At 38.5% G+C, this 17883-nt stretch overlaps 1 pseudogene; it reads right to left on the bottom strand.

The window, feature by feature from the left end:
• Positions 1–571: 571 nt before the first annotated feature.
• LOC133097298 (protein zyg-11 homolog A-like) overlaps positions 572–17883 on the bottom strand; it is a 61866-nt pseudogene continuing 44554 nt past the window's right edge.

Genomic DNA, 17883 nt, shown 5'->3' with positions numbered 1-17883 from the left:
TGAATCTACATAATAACAGACTATTATATGAAATACTTTAATTTTCTGCTTATTTGTAACCCCCTGGTTCACTTGTGAAGGACTGACTACACAGAATAGACAAATATGAAATTATAAAATATTTTTATTCATTGTTTATTAAGAAATTATGAGATAAATGCAGAGTTTAAAATTAACATATATGATGTGAAGTATCAAGTAGATATCTATGATTCCACATATGGACGTCTTATATAAAGATCAAGAAGATCTCAGTCAACATGTAGGATTACCAAACAGATGATAAGTTCTTTACATAATGGTAAAAACGATAAAGACCCTACTGACAAACCTTACAGAACTATCACTAGGAAAAAAAAAAAAAAAATATATATATATATATATATATACACACATGTACTTTTAATACAAAACTTTTAGAATACAATAGAGAGGAGAGAATCAGCTCTGATGCATTACGGCCTTTGTACACTAGGTGTAAAATTGTTAATTTCCTTCAGGTTTATTGCAAACCATTAACCATAGGAGTGTCATGCACCTTTCCTAAACAGTACAATAGTTTGGGGGCTCATTAGATCCTTCTCAGTCTCATGAAGTATAAACCACCAAATGCATCAAGTGTGTTCTTGACTTTGCCCACATCTATGTTATCTGGGTCAAAGCCCTAAAAGGGCCAAATACAGCAGCTGCTAGCAAAGACAATATCAAAGAGTATGAAGCCAACCAAGGAGGCAGATTTGCTGTGGGGTTCCCTATGATTGGTCTATTGTATGGTGTTCCTAGAACCACCTGATGTGCTATTAGAAGGCTCTGATCAGAAGGAAGCAGAAATTAGAAATAATGCAGTGGCCTCCTTTTTAATATGGATGTCTTTTATTTCATTTTCTTGTCTAATTGCCAAGGCTAGAAACTCCAGCACAATGTCAAAAAGAAGTGATGAAACTGGTTATCCTTATTTTGCTGTGATCTTAGTTTTGATGTAAATATAATGTTAGCTGCATTTTTTAAAATGTAGATATGCTTATCAGGTTGAGGAAGTTCCCTTCAAGTCTTAGTTTCTTAAGTGTTTTTATGATGAAAAGGTACTGATCTTGTCAAATGTTTTTTCTGAGTCTATGAAGATAATCATGTGATGCTGTCCTTTATTCATTCCAATGCTTTTGAGGAGAGAGGTTATGCTAAATAATTTATAGCTTTTAAAGTGATTAAAAGGCAGAACTACAATTCAAAAGAAAATTACTTTATCTCTGATTCAACCATTTAAATATTTTGTTTGTTTGTTTGATCTTAGGCAGACCCTAAGAATCAAAAGAAGTATAAAATCTCATTTCTTCATTCTTTAAATAGATATTTGTAAGCACGTCAAATTATCCAGGCTTGTGCAAAATGCCAGGATGCATAAAAGAAACTAGAGACCCTGGCCTAACCCAATTTATTACCTGTTTTTTTATGGCCTGAGAATCAAAATTGATTATGTTTTTAAATGACTGAAAAAAATCAAAAGAAGTATAGTATTTCATAATAGTTTTAAAATATATGAAATCCAAATTCCAGTGTCCATAAATAACATTTTATTGGAAAACAGTCATTCATTTATGCACTGTTTATGGCTGTTTTGTGCTACAGTGGCAAAGTTTGATAGTTGTGACAGAGATAATGTGGCCCCCAATACCTAAAATATTTACTACCTGTCCCTTTACAGAAAGGGTCTGACATATGACGTAGATCAACTACAGGCCTTAATTTGAAATAGCCTCAAGGAGAAGATAGCCAAAGAAATACACAATGCAATGTAAATATAGGAGTGCCAATGGCATTATCACAATGGCAGATAATAGAACAGAATTATAAAAGAAGGCTACCTAATACTACCTAAAATTGGCAGAACACACCTCAAGAAGACATTTCTTGATCTTAAAGATTGAGAAGAAAGTTCACAATAGAAAATAATTTTGTGGCAGAGAGGTCAGTTAGAACAAGTCATGGAAGTGGGAACTACTGTGGAATAAACAGGAGGTTTATCAGATTTATGAAGTGTTATAAGCAACAAAAAAACAGAATAAAGAAAAACAGTCATGACAGAATTTTGAAATAGATTTGAGAAGAAGTGATATCATGAAAGTATTTTAAATCACTCAAATGAGCATGGATTTCATGTATTTAAACTTTACAATTTTAAATTCACAAATAATGTGACCAGGTATCTATTAATAGATTGGAAAGGTACTCTGGTGACTGGATTTATCTGCATAGTAGATTTAATTTGAGTAATCCGTGTTGAAAGCAGGTAAAAGTGGGTTGAGTGGTTAATAGGACGTGAGAAACAATATGGTAAGTGCACTGTAGGATATTCTTTGAGAAAAATTAGATGAGAAATGGGGAAAATACTGTGAGGTTTCCATGGAGTTTTGTGAGATTAGGAAAGGATTTTTATGATGGGAGAGATCTGAATATATGTGAAGCTATGCATGAGGGTCAGTAGTGTTGGAGTGAGTCACTACTGAGAATAGTGAAGTAGTAAGAGAAGGAGCAGTATGCCAGAGAAGACATGACGAAATTCAATCAAGACATATGATGCACAGTTTGATCTCAAATATTATGAATCACATGAGACTGTAAGAGTTGCATGAAAGCATACACAGACCTTATCCAAAAATGAACTCAGGAGGGAGGGGCAAGATGGCGGAAGAGTAAGACGCGGAGATCACCTTCCTCCCCACAGATACATGAGAAATACATCTACACGTGGAACTGCTCCTACAGAACACCCACTGAACGCTGGCAGAAGACGTCAGACCTCCCAAAAGGCAAGAAAATCCCCACGTACTTGGGTAGGGCAAAAGAAAAAAGAAATAACAGAGACAAAAGAATAGGGACGGGACCTGCACCAGTGGGAGGGAGCTGTGAAGGAGGAAAGGTTTCCACACACTAGGAAGCCCCTTCGTGGGCAGAGACTGCGGGTAGCAGAGGGGGGAAGCTTCGGAGCCACGGAGGAGAGTGCAGCCACATTGGTGCGGAGGGCAAAGCGGAGATTCCCGCACAGAGGAGCGGTGCCGACCAGCACTCACCAGCCCGAGAGGCTTGTCTGCTCAGCCGCCGGGGCGGGCGGGGCCTGGGAGCTGGGGCTCGGGCTTCAGTGCTAGCCGGGAGGGAGTCTGGGAAAAAGACTGCAGCTGCCAAAGAGGCAAGAGATTTTTTCTTGCCTCTTTGTTTCGCGGCGCGCAAGGAGAGGGGATTCAGAGCGCCGCCTAAACGAGCTCCAGAGACGGGCGCGAGCCGCGGCTATCAGCGCGGATCCCACAGCAACAGGGACGCAGAGGGAAAAACGGAGAGATTCCCGCACAGAGGCTCGGCGCCGAGCAGCACTCACCAGCCCGAGAGGCTTGTCTGCTCAGCCGCCGGGGCGGGCGGGGGCTGGGAGCTGAGGCTCGGGCTTCGGTCGGATCGCAGGGAGAGGACTGGGGTTGGCTGCGTGAACACAGCCTGAAGGGTCTAGCGTACCACAACTAGCCGGGAGGGTGCCCGAGAGAAAGTCTGCAGCTGCCGAAGAGGCAAGAGACTTTTTCTTGCCTCTTTGTTTCCCGGCGTACAAGGAGAGGGGATTCAGAGCGCCACTTAAACGAACTCCAGAGACGGGCACGAGCCGCGGCTATCAGCGCGGACCCCAGAGACGGGCATGAGATGCTAAGGCTGCTGCTGCCGCCACCAAACAGCCTGTGGGCGAGCACAGGTCATTCTCCACACCGCCCCTCCCGGGAGCCTGTGCAGCCCGCCACGGCCAGGGTCCCGTAATCCGGGGACAACTTTCCCGGGAGAGCGCACGGCGCGCCTCAGGCTGCTGCAACGTCACGCCGGCTTCTGCCGCCGCAGGCTCGCCCCGCCTCCTCCGTACCGCTCCCTCCCCCCGGCCTGACTGAGCCAGAGCCCCCGAATCAGCTGTTCCTTTAACCCCGTTCTGTCTGGGCGGGGAACAGAAGCCCTCAGGCGACCTACATGCAGAGGCGGGTCCAAATCCAAAGCTGAACCCCGGGAGCTGTACGAACAAAGAAGAGAAAGGGAAATCTCTCCCAGCAGCCTCAGAAGCAGCGGATTAAAGCTCCACAAACAACTTGATGTGCCTGCATCTGTTGAATACCTGAATAGACAACGAATCATCCCAAATTTAGGAGGTGGACTTTGGGAGCAGGATATATTAACTTTTCCCCTTTTCCTTTTTTTGTGAGTGTATATGTGTATGCTTCTGGGTGAGATTTTGTCTGTATAGCTTTGCTCTCACCATTAGTCCTAGGGTTAGGTCCGTCCGTTTTTTGTTTTTTTGTTTTTTTTTTTCTTTTTTTTTTTGGCTTAAAAAAATTTTTTTTCCCTAATAAATGTTTTCTTAATAATTTTTTCCTTATTTTCTATTTTTAAAAAATTAAAAAAAAATTTTAATAAGTTTTTTCATATTTTTTATTTTAAAAAATTAAAAAATTTTTTTTCTTAATAAGTTTTTTCTAAATAATTTTTTCTTATTTTTAGTATAAAAAATTAATAAATCTATTTTTAAAAATTAAAAAAAATTTTTTTCTTAATAAATTTACTCTTAATAATTTTTTTTCTTATTTTTTATTATAATTGCTTTATTTTATTTTATTTTACCCTCTTTTTTTCTTTCTTTCCATTTTTCCTCCCTTTTATTCTGAGCCATGTGGATGAAAGGCTCTTGGGGCTCCAGCCAGGCATCAGGGCTGTGCCTCTGAGGTGGGAGAGCCAACTTCAGGACACTGGTCCACAAGAGACCTCCCAGCTCCACGTAATACCAAACGGCGAAATCTCTCAGAGATCTCCATCTCAACATCAAGACCCAGCTTCACTCAACGACCAGCAAGCTACAGTGCTGGATACCCTATGCCAAACAACTAGCAAGACAGGAACACAGCCCCATCCATTAACAGAGAGGCTGCCTAAAATCATAATAAGGCCACAGACACCCCAAAACACACCACCAGACGTGGACGAGCCCACCAGAAAGACAACATCCAGCCTCATCCACCAGAACACAGGCACTAGTTCCCTCCACCAGGAAACCTACACAACCCACTGAACCAACCTTAGCCACTGGGGACAGATACCAAAAACAACGGGAACTACGAACCTGCAGCCTGTGAAAAGGAGACCCCAAACACAATAAGATAAGCAAAATGAGAAGACAGAAAAACACACAGCAGGTGAAGGAGCAGGGTCAAAACACACCAGACCTAACAAATGAAGAGGAAATTCTTTTTCTACCTGAAAAAGAATTCAGAATAATGATAGTAAGGATGATCCAAAGTCTTGGAAATAGAATAGACAAAATGCAAGAAACATTTAACAAGGACGTAGAAGAACTAAAGAGGAACCAAGCAACGATGAAAAGCACAATAAATGAAATTAAAAATACTCTAGATGGGATCAATAGCAGAATAACTGAGGCAGAAGAACGGATAAGTGACCTGGAAGATAAAATGGTGGAAATAACTACTGCAGACCAGAATAAAGAAAAAAGAATGAAAAGAACTGAGGACAGTCTCAGAGACCTCTGGGACAACATTAAACGCACCAACATTCGAATTATAGGGGTCCCAGAAGAAGAAGAGAAAAAGAAAGGGACTGAGAAAATATTTGAAGAGATTATAGTTGAAAACTTCCCTAATATGGGAAAGGAAATAGTTAATCAAGTCCTGGAAGCACAGAGAGTCCCATACAGGATAAATCCAAGGAGAAACACACCAAGACACATATTAATCAAACTATCAAAAATTAAATATAAAGAAAACATATTAAAAGCAGCAAGGGAAAAACAACAGATAACACACAAGGGCATCCCCATAAGGTTAACAGCTGATCTTTCAGCAGAAACTCTGCAAGCCAGAAGGGAGTGGCAGGATATACTTAAAGTGATGAAGGAGAAAAACCTACAACCATGATTACTCTACCCAGCAAGGATCTCATTCAGATTTGATGGAGAAATTAAAACCTTTACAGACAAGCAAAAGCTGAGAGAGTTCAGCACCACCAAACCAGCTTTACAACAAATGCTAAAGGAACTTCTCTAGGCAAGAAACACAAGAGAAGGATAACACCTACAATAGCAAACCCAAAACATTTAAGAAAATGGGAATAGGAACATACATATCGATAATTACCTTAAATGTAAATGGATTAAATGCTCCCACCAAAAGACACAGACTGGCTGAATGGATACAAAAACAAGACCCATATATATGCTGTCTACAAGAGACCCACTTCAGACCTAGAGACACATACAGACTGAAAGTGAGGGGATGGAAAAAGATATTCCATGCAAATGGAAATCAAAAGAAAGCTGGAGTAGCAATTCTCATATCAGACAAAATAGACTTTAAAATAAAGACTATTACAAGAGACAAAGACGGACACTATATAATGATCAAGGGATTGATCCAAGAGGAAGGTATAACAATTGTAAATATTTATGCACCCAACATAGGAGCACCTCAATACATAAGGCAAATACTAACAGCCATAAAAGGGGAAATCGACAGTAACACAATCATAGTAGGGGACTTTAACACCCCACTTTCACCAATGGACAGATCATCCAAAATGAAAATAAATAAGGAAACACAAGCTTTAAATGATACATTAAACAAGATGGACTTAATTGATATTTATAGGACATTCCACCCAAAAACAACAGAATACACATTTTTCTCAAGTGCTCATGGAACATTCTCCAGGATAGATCATATCTTGGGTCACAAATCAAGCCTTGGTAAATTTAAAAAAATTGAAATCGTATCAAGTATCTTTTCCGACCACAACGCTATGAGACTAGATATCAATTACAGGAAAAGATCTGTAAAAAATACAAACACATGGAGGCTACACAATACACTACTTAATAACGAAGTGATCACTGAAGAAATCAAAGGGGAAATCAAAAAATACCTAGAAACAAATGACAATGGAGACACGACGATCCAAAACCTATGGGATGCAGCAAAAGCAGTTCTAAGAGGGAAGTTTATAGCAATACAAGCCTACATCAAGAAACAGGAAACATCTCGAATAAACAACCTAACCTTGCACATGAAGCAATTAGAGAAAGAAGAACAAAAAAACCCCAAAGCTAGCAGAAGGAAAGAAATCATAAAGATCAGATCAGAAATAAATGAAAAAGAAATGAAGGAAACAATAGCAAAAATCAATGAAACTAAAAGCTGGTTCTTTGAGAAGATAAACAAAATTGATAAACCATTAGCCAGACTCATCAAGAGAAAAAGGGAGAAGACTCAAATTAATAGAATTAGAAATGAAAAAGGAGAAGTAACCACTGACACTGCAGAAATACAAACGATCATAAGAGATTACTACAAGCAACTCTATGCTAATAAAATGGACAACCTGGAAGAAATGGACAGATTCTTAGAAATGCACAACCTGCCGAGACTGAACCAGGAAGAAATAGAAAATATGAACAGACCAATCACAAGCACTGAAATTGAAACTGTGATTAAAAATCTTCCAACACACAAAAGCCCAGGACCAGATGGCTTCACAGGCGAATTCTATCAAACATTTAGAGAAGAGCTAACACCTATCCTTCTCAAACTCTTCCAAAATATTGCAGAGGGAGGAACACTCCCCAACTCATTCTACGAGGCCACCATCACCCTGATACCAAAACCAGACAAAGATGTCACAAAGAAAGAAAACTACAGGCCAATATCACTGATGAACATAGATGCAAAAATCCTCAACAAAATACTAGCAAACAGAATCCAACAGCACATTAAAAGGATCATACACCAGGATCAAGTGGGGTTTATTCCAGGAATGCAAGGATTCTTCAATATACGCAAATCAATCAACGTGATACATCATATTAACAAATTGAAGGAGAAAAACCATATGATCATCTCAATAGATGCAGAGAAAGCTTTTGACAAAATTCAACACCCATTTATGATAAAAGTCCTGCAGAAAGTAGGCATAGAGGGAACTTTCCTCAACATAATAAAGGCCATATATGACAAACCCACAGCCAACATTGTCCTCAATGGTGAAAATCTGAAAGCATTTCCACTAAGATCAGGAACAAGACAAGGTTGCCCACTCTCACCACTATTATTCAACATAGTTTTGGAAGTGTTAGCCACAGCAATCAGAGAAGAAAAAGAAATAAAAGGAATCCAAATCGGAAAAGAAGAAGTAAAGCTGTCACTGTTTGCAGATGACATGATACTATACATAGAGAATCCTAAAGATGCTACCAGAAAACTACTAGAGCTAATCAATGAATTTGGTAAAGTAGCAGGATACAAAATTAATGCACAGAAATCTCTTGCATTCCTATACACGAATGATGAAAAATCTGAAAGAGAAATTAAGAAAACACTCCCATTTACCACTGCAACAAAAAGAATAAAATATCTAGGAATAAACCTACCTAAGGAGACAAAAGACCTGTATGCAGAAAGTTATAAGACGCTGATGAAAGAAATAAAAGATGATACAAATAGATGGAGAGATATACCATGTTCTTGGATTGGAAGAATCAACATTGTGAAAATGACTCTACTACCCAAAGCAATCTACAGATTCAATGCAATCCCTATCAAACTACCGCTGGCATTTTTCACAGAACTAGAACAAAAAATTTCACAATTTGTATGGAAACACAAAAGACCCCGAATAGCCAATACAATCTGGAGAAAGAAAAATGGAGCTGGAGGAATCAGGCTCCCTGACTTCAGACTATATTACAAAGCTACAGTAATCAAGACAGTTTGGTACTGGCACAAAAACAGAAATATAGATCAATGGAACAGGATAGAAAGCCCAGAGATAAACACACGCACATATGGTCACCTTATCTTTGATAAAGGAGGCAAGCATATACAGTGGAGAAAAGACAGCCTCTTCAATAAGTGGTACTGGGAAAATTGGACAGGTACATGTAAAAGTATGAAATTAGAACACTCCCTGACACCATACACAAAAATAAACTCAAAATGGATTAAAGACCTAAGTGTAAGGCCAGACACTATCAAACTCTTAGAGGAAAACATAGGCAGAACACTCTATGACATAAATCACAGCAAGATCCTTTTTGACCCAGCTCCTAGAGAAATGGAAATAAAAACACATATAAACAAATGGGACCTAATGAAACTTAAAAGCTTTTGCACAGCAAAGGAAACCATAAACAAGACCAAAAGACAACCCTCAGAATGGGAGAAAATATTTGCAAATGAAGCAACTGACAAAGGATTAATCTCCAAGATTTACAAGCAGCTCATGCAGCTCAATAATAAAAAAACAAACAACCCAATCCAAAAGGGCAGAAGAGCTAAATAGACATTTCTCCAAAGAAGATATACAGAGAGCCAACAGACACATGAAAGAATGCTCAACATCATTAATCATTAGAGAAATGCAAATCAAAACTACAATGAGATATCATCTCACACCAGTCAGAATGGCCATCTTCAAAAAATCTAGAAACAATAAATGCTGGAGAGGGTGTGGAGAAAAGGGAACACTCTTGCACTGTTGGTGGGAATGTAAATTGATACAGCCACTATGGAGAACAGTATGGAGGTTCCTTAAAAAACTACAAATAGAACTACCATACGACCCAGCAATCCCACTACTGGGCATATACCCTGAGAAAACCATAATTCAAAAAGAGTCATGTACCAAAATGTCCATTGCAGCTCTATTTACAATAGCCAGGACATGGAAGCAACCTAAGTGTCCATCATCGGATGAATGGATAAAGAAGATGTGGCACATATATACAATGGAATATTACTCAGCCATAAAAAGAAATGAAATGGAGGTATTTGTAGTGAGGTGGATGGAGTTAGAGTCTGTCATACAGAGTGAAGTAAGTCAGAAAGAGAAAAACAAATACAGTATGCTAACACATATATATGGAATCTAAGGGGAAAAAAAGGTCATGAAGAACCTAGTGGCAAGATGGGAATAAAGACACAGACCTACTAGAGAATGGACTTGAGGATAGGGAGAGGGGGAGGGGTAAGATGTGACAGGGTGAGAGAGTGGCATGGACATATATGCACTACCAAATGTAAAATAGATAGCTAGTGGGAAGCAGCCGCACAGCACAGGGAGATCAGCTCGGTGCTTTGTGACCACCTAGAGGGGTGGGATAGGGAGGGTGGGAGGGAGGGAGATGCAAGAGGGAAGAGATATGGGAACATATGTATATGTATAACTGATTCACTTTGTTATAAAGCAGAAACTAACACACCATTGTAAAGCAATTATACTCCAATAAAGATGTTTAAAAAAAGAAAATCTCATTAATAGCTTTTCTGAATATATGTTGAAAAGATAACATCCTTTATGTATATTAAGCTAAGTAAAATACGTTATTAACAATAAAAAATTTAAAAAAAAGAATTAATGATTGAAAGGATGTGAACACATAGTGACAAAAGCAGCAGTCAGGCCAGGAGAACTGGTAACAATCTGAACAGTAAATCAGCCATATGCTGGTCACAGAATCTTTAGTTCCTCTCTGCAGTACTTAGACAACAGTATCTGATACACATTTCCTGAGTTGTTTTACAGATGCTAAAACCCCCACCAAATGGAAGAAGTTAACGACTTGATGACCATGAGCACATAGCCCCCAGGCCTATTTGAACCTGAGGATTGATAATGTTAACCCTATGACATTCACCATCAAACAATTAGAGAATTGTGCACCAGCTGATTACATACCCTGCAACTCCCCTCTCTCACCTTGCCTTTAAAAATGCTTTCCTGAAAACCACTGGGAAGTTTGTGTTTTTTGAGCATTAGCTGACCTGACCTCTTTACCTGGCCCCTTACAGTAAACACTGCTCTTTCCTTCATCACAACCCGGTGTCAGTGGACCGGCTTTACTGCCACTGGACAAGCAGACCTAAGTTTGGTTCAGTAACAAAACACTCTATGAAAGAAATTCATGAAATATGCTAGAAATCCCTGTACCCTGGGGGAGTATTCCTGCCTTATTTGCTTCAACTTTCATAATATTGCCATCTTTATATGAGGTCCAGTAAGATTCATTCCTAGTGAACCCCCCTAGTTAATCAGTTCAGAAAAATTATATGGAAAAGTGTTGGCCTCAGTGAGAAGATACATTTTCTAGGGGGAAGATACATTTTCTAATGCTGTGATTACACAGCATTATCTTAGTGTCTCCTGCCATGAATCCTTGGAAATATATTGCTGTACAATTAACAGGAGCATAGTCTTAGTACGTGGACCAAGCTAGAATTGCTTCTTTAACGGCTCCCTTTCCACACAGAGCTTAATTTAAATTCCCCAATAAAAATTACATATGACTACTCAGTAAAGACTCGGGGAGTTGCTTCAAGCTCTATTATTTTCAAATCCTGAACCCCTTTGCTCTGGTTGGTTGCCCTATGTTCAGCTTCTTCCCTAATGCTGTTCCATTTAAATGAAGTCCAAACATTTTGATTTTGTGATTGCCTTTAGCTCTATACTTTGCAATTTGGAAATTATCTGTGTCCTACTTCCTGGCTTTAAACCCAGGCCTTTGGAACTTTTTCTATAGACTTTCACTTGTCTTTATAAAAACAGATCTCTAACCTGATTTTTACAGCTACATATTGATTTGGAAGTCAACTAGAAGGTAATCTCCATAAGAGCAGGAATATTTATACTAATGTATCCTAACATCTGGAGTAATGCATAAGTGCTTAGTTTATATTTGTTGAATAAATAAATGGATGAGGAATCTGTGTTGCAAACACAATTTTTTCAAAGTTTCACAGTTAATTACTAATGGAAGAAGAAGCAGCGGAACCCAGGTTGCCACCCAGGCACTTTCTAATAGACTTCATTGCCTATAGTTTTCTTTTTTCTTCTGGTGACAAACCAAATATATTCATTAAATATTTTTAGTAAACAGTAATTAGGAGGAATTTACTGTACTTTGAGTTTGAGTTTAAAGTGTGAAATTGTAGTAACCAGCCTCCAAGATGGCTCCCAATGATACCGTATCCTGGTGTGCACGACCTTGACTGTGGGCTGAAATTATTGACTCCCTCTTGAACAAGGTAAAGGTCACCTCCTGAGAGATCCTGAGAAAGAATCATCTGACTTGACTCAGTTATGCCATATCAGGTTTCTCACCCCTCAGAAACTATGTGGGATACTATATGTTTTTGCTTTTAAGTTCTAAGTTGTGGGGTAATTTGTTAAGCAACAACAAATAACTAATAAAATCATTTTTAAAATAAATGTACCACCATTTACAACCAAAATTATAAAGTAAAAAATATTATATATATATATACCACATACACATATCTGTGTGTAATATTTATACGTTATATATTTTATTGAAGCTGTCTCTATATGCATTACATATGTTATGTATCTGTGGAGTCCCTTAGGTTAATAAGATCATTTAACACAGAGGGGTTTTTCTGAAAATTGTTGAAATAAATTCTAAAGTCATCTAGAATGAAGGCTGTGATCCCCTGTGCTTGGGGGTTTGCCTCACTGTGCTCCTAGATGCCACACAATAGCTGCAGTATTTGCTGGGGTTTTTACAGCAGACATGATACATAGCCCACAGTGACCAGAGTAGTACTGAAACTGAGCAGGACCCTGTGCGGCTCCTGGGCATGGAAGCCTTTCTGTATTCCCCATTTCTTGGGAATAGTCTTCAGCCTCCATGACCTTCCCTGAGTTCCAAAGGGTAGGTTCAAACAGTTGCTAATCAGGGAAGGGAGGGGATACAGAGACAAGGGAGGAGCAGTCAAGAAACAATAGCGCAGCCTTGGGGCGGGGTCCTGGTTCTGACTCAAGGAGGACACATAAAAATATCTTTGAGCTCTTCTGCAGAACTAAAACCCCCAACAAATGGGAGATGTTACTACTTGATGAAGCATTCTTCATTCCAGAGAGAAGGTCACAGTTTGATAGCCTTGAGAACCATAGAAGCTCATCAGGAGACCACCTGTGGCCAGATTAAAGGAACGCAGGCTCTACACACACCCTGATTCTTATCAGCAACACTGCCCTTGAACCATTGCTATAAACCTCCTCACCAAATTCCCCCTGTTTGGGACACAGTTTCTAGGGCATGAGCCCACTGTGTCTCCATTTGCCCGGCAAAGCAATAAAACTATTCTTATCTATTTCACACAAAAATCTGTCTCTGAGATTCAATTTGGCACTGGTGCACAGAGGCTGAGTTTTCAGCATCAGTACCAAGAAGTATCTGTAGGTCACAAATGCTGTCATATTACACCTTGAACTTGGCCATTTCTGGATGTTTCCATGCAGATCCTGGAAAAGAGCTCTCCTATGAAGATCATGGAATATTCAAGGCTGTTAATCAGATATCAGATGGTATACGAGGCCTGCAGCAAAACAACTGACTTCCACTTCTTTGCTGTGAAGCAAACTGCTGATATGCTTCACTACATCTTCAGTCACTAGCTTGGAAGAGAGTTCTCTGACTTCAGCTATGTTGTTCTCCAAGCCTTGAATGAAGAGTGCCAGTCCTCAGTTTTCAATAAATTGTTTGCAGGCAGCTAGAGATTCATCTTCAAGATTCCAAAGTGCTTTCAAAGTAAACAAGAGAGCAACATCATGTGAATTCTCAGTATTCTTTTGTTTTCCTACTGCTAGAAGATCCTTGATTGCCATGAAGAGCTTTCCTTTAGGTTGTGAAGTTTGCTGAGGTGAGAGTTGCAGGGCTAGAAAAGAGTTGGAAGCTCACTGCCACTATTTACATGCCTTCAGAGCCATCTCATAACAAACTTGGCAGCATCATACCAGTCTAATGGAACACCGACACGAATCCTTGTCAAGGCATCACACCAAGGAATTAATTGGTTACTCCCTGAGGGAAACTCCAAAGCTCCAGAAGACTTTGTATTCCATCACATCTTTCAGAACACAATTTCTCCAAGGTAACAATCAGATCTTTCAGGCAGACATTAGCCAGAGTAAGAAGATGCCTCCTCTTGCACCACGTAGCAGCCCAGGACATCCTTTTGAAAGTAGAGAGGGACAATGGTCTGGTTCCAGAAGCTGTGGTGCAAGAATTGAACCAGTAAACCATGATGCCCAAGAAGGGAGAAGGTGTCAATTTGGGCCTGGATTCCTGTGAGATGTAATATGGGCCTACTCTATGAATAGGGCACACTGCACTCCTATTGGGAATGTTTTAATATCTACCAAATTGAAATGATAGGATACAATTTTCTTGATCTAAAGTAAATTTCAAAACTTCCTATGAAAATAATTAATTGAATAATTAAAAAATGAGAAACTACAACAAAGACATATTCTGATGAAATTTTAGATATTTAAGTATACCAGATAAATCCTAAAATTATCACCACTGGGGAAGGGGGCAGGATATTTAAAATATGGTAAGGCAATGGATTAACAACCACAGAGTTTAAAGAGAAGAGATTTTGATCAAATAATTAATGGCTCCAAGGCAATGCTTCAAATCAAGAAAATAATCAAAATAAAAGGAATATCATAAAACAAGTAGAGATGATAAAAAATAACAAAATTTTCTCAATAATAATCCTTAACATGGCTATAAAAGCATTCAGATGTTACTTCAAAAAACTGAAAGAAAATACATTAATATGTAAGAATAATAATTTGGACCAAAAAAATCTCTGATTATATCAGCAAAAATTCTAGGTAGTATATTTATGTTCAGAGGGGTAGTATTTTTCTTTTTCACTGGGATGATTTTTATTTTTGGTACAAATTGATGCACAGTATCAAAGACAGCGCATCTGTGTTTTTATATATAGGTAACATGTTACCCCCCAAAAAATTATCCCATTACTTAGTACCTTAAAAAAATTCATTTATTATCTCACACAATTTTTTGAGGGATCAGAATTGAAATGAGAATATGTAATTTCAAAATCACTGGAGAAGAAAAAAAATGGCAAAAAATACTTTTCAAAAATTTTTACAAAACAAGAACTAGAAAAGGAAATATCAAGGAAGCATATAATACAGAAACGTACAATAACTTTATTACAGCAAGATGGAGATAATAAACTTTGATTGGATCCAAAAGCAAAATCTAACACTATGCTGTTATAAAGGAAAATGTGAGAAATGAATGTTATAATTAAGTGGAACTAAGGAATTGCCTGTTCTCATTCTTAGCCCTCAGAGCCACTCTCCAGCAGCAAAAATAGATCACTAAATTGAACGAATTAATTGAAGTCTTCCCGAGTCCCTAAGAAGTCAGATGTTAAAAATTGTTGTAATACTTTCCATTCCACTAAATGAATAGAAGAGAAACTAAATGCCCTAAAGCACAATACAAGGGACCTATTGATTAGAAGTATGGGAGAGGGTTTTTATCTAAAAGGAAGAAAAATATATCACTTTAGAAAATTATATCATTTCATGTAGGATCAATCAAACCAAAAACCATCTATCAGTAAGAATAGTGTTTTAAAGACCACAATTGAGATCTTAGGTTATTGCTTTGAATTGGGTTAGAGTATTTCATTCCTCACTTAATTATGCTTACAAGCCTGGGAAATGGCAAACATTGATGATCATCCAGCAGAAACCTAGGGCATTCCTAAAGCTAGTAGACTAACTATTGAGGGCATTTTCTGTTGAAAGGATCAAGGGATCAAGCTCTCTTCTTGTGAGCAGGGACATAGTTTTCTGAGAAGTGAAGGGTATCGTTTGGTGTGAAGAGATAGCAGTCATTCAACAAATAGTTATTGTTTTACCTTATGTTTCACACAAAGTACTGAGGATAGAGTAGTGAACAAGGACTACAATGTTCCTCTTCTTCATGGTATTACGTTCTAGTAAGGTAGCTTAGAAAGTCAACATAAAAGGCATCAATTAATTGGGGATTATACATTCAGAGAGTGACTGGGAAATTCACCTAAAAAGAGTGGTCAGGGAAGCCCTCTCTGAGGATGGACTGTTTTATCAAACCATAATGAGATACAGCTAGGTACACAAAATTTCGAGGTTGTGTGGGGAAGAATTCCGGACACAGGGAAAAAATGTGTAAAAGCCCAATGGTAGAAATAAGCCATGCTTTGTACAGAACAAACAGACAGACAGAGTGGCTGTAGCATAGCATTAAGGAGGACAGTGAAGAGTGAAGTTTTAAGAGACAGATATTAGCTATATTATATAGAACACAACAACATGTTTGGATATTATTCAAGGAACAATGAAAAGCCATCGGATAAATTTAAGCGTATGGAATGAGGATGGTAACTGGCAGAGGGTGGAAGATGTAGGGCTGCTAATTTTTTTTTTTTAAGGCTACTCTGTTTGCTATGCTGAGAATTAATGGGAGGGGAACCACTTAGAAAGCTACAGTTATAAGCTTAGTGAATATTAGTATAGTTTTAACCAGGGAGGTAACAGGAGATATGGAGAGAAATAGACTCAGTATATATTTATATTTGAGATAGAATCAATAAGACTTGTTAATGAATTAAATAGGGTAACAGTGGAAGAAACAAATGAATAAATTAACTACTAGGTGATTTGGCCTGACAAACTAGGTGAAAAGTCTTAGCATTCATGTATACAAGAAACACTGGAGATTCACAATTTGTATGGAAACACAAAAGACCCCGAATAGCCAAAGCAATCTTGAGAAAGAAAAATGGAGCTGGAGGAATCAGGCTCCCTGACTTCAGACTATATTACAAAGCTACAGTAATCAAGACAGTTTGGTACTGGCACAAAAACAGAAATATAGATCAATGGAACGGGATAGAAAGCCCAGAGATAAACCCACGCACATATGGTCACCTTATCTTTGATAAAGGAGGCAAGCATATACAGTGGAGAAAAGACAGCCTCTTCAATAAGTGGTGCTGGGAAAATTGGACAGGTACGTGTAAAAGTATGAAATTAGAACACTCCCTGACACCATACACAAAAATAAACTCAAAATGGATTAAAGACCTAAGTGTAAGGCCAGACACTATCAAACTCTTAGAGGAAAACATAGGCAGAACACTCTATGACATAAATCACAGCAAGATCCTTTTTGACCCAGCTCCTAGAGAAATGGAAATAAAAACAAAAATAAACAAATGGGACCTAATGAAACTTAAAAGCTTTTGCACAGCAAAGGAAACCATAAACAAGACCAAAAGACAAGCCTCAGAATGGGAGAAAATATTTGCAAACGAAGCAACTGACAAAGGATTAATCTCCAAGATTTACAAGCAGCTCATGCAGCTCAATAACAAAAAAACGAACAACTCAATCCAAAAATGGGCAGAAGACCTAAATAGACATTTCTCCAAAGAAGATATACAGATTGCCAACAGACACATGAAAGAATGCTCAACATCATTAATCATTAGAGAAATGCAAATCAAAACTACGAGATATCATCTCACACCGGTCAGATTGGCCATCATCAAAAAATCTACAAACAATAAATGCTGGACAGGGTGTGGAGAAAAGGGAAAACTCTTGCACTGTTGGTGGGAATGTAAATTGATACAGCCACTATGGAGAACAGTATGGAGGTTCCTTAAAAAACTACAAATAGAACTACCATACGACCCAGCAATCCCACTACTGGGCATATACCCTGAGAAAACCATAGTTCAAAAAGAGTCATGTACCAAAATGTTCATTGCAGCTCTATTTACAATAGCCAGGACATGGAAGCAACCTAAGTGTCCATCATCGGATGAATGGATAAAGAAGATGTGGCACATATATACAATGGAATATTACTCAGCCATAAAAAGAAATGAAATGGAGGTATTTGTAATGAGGTGGATGGAGTTAGAGTCTGTCATACAGAGTGAAGTAAGTCAGAAAGAGAAAAACAAA

Source organism: Eubalaena glacialis, chromosome 9, assembly GCF_028564815.1.
Source record: "Eubalaena glacialis isolate mEubGla1 chromosome 9, mEubGla1.1.hap2.+ XY, whole genome shotgun sequence".
NCBI lineage: Eukaryota > Metazoa > Chordata > Mammalia > Artiodactyla > Balaenidae > Eubalaena > Eubalaena glacialis.
The sequence above is the reverse complement of the archived record's forward strand: the minus strand, read 5'-3'. Positions and strand labels throughout refer to the sequence as shown.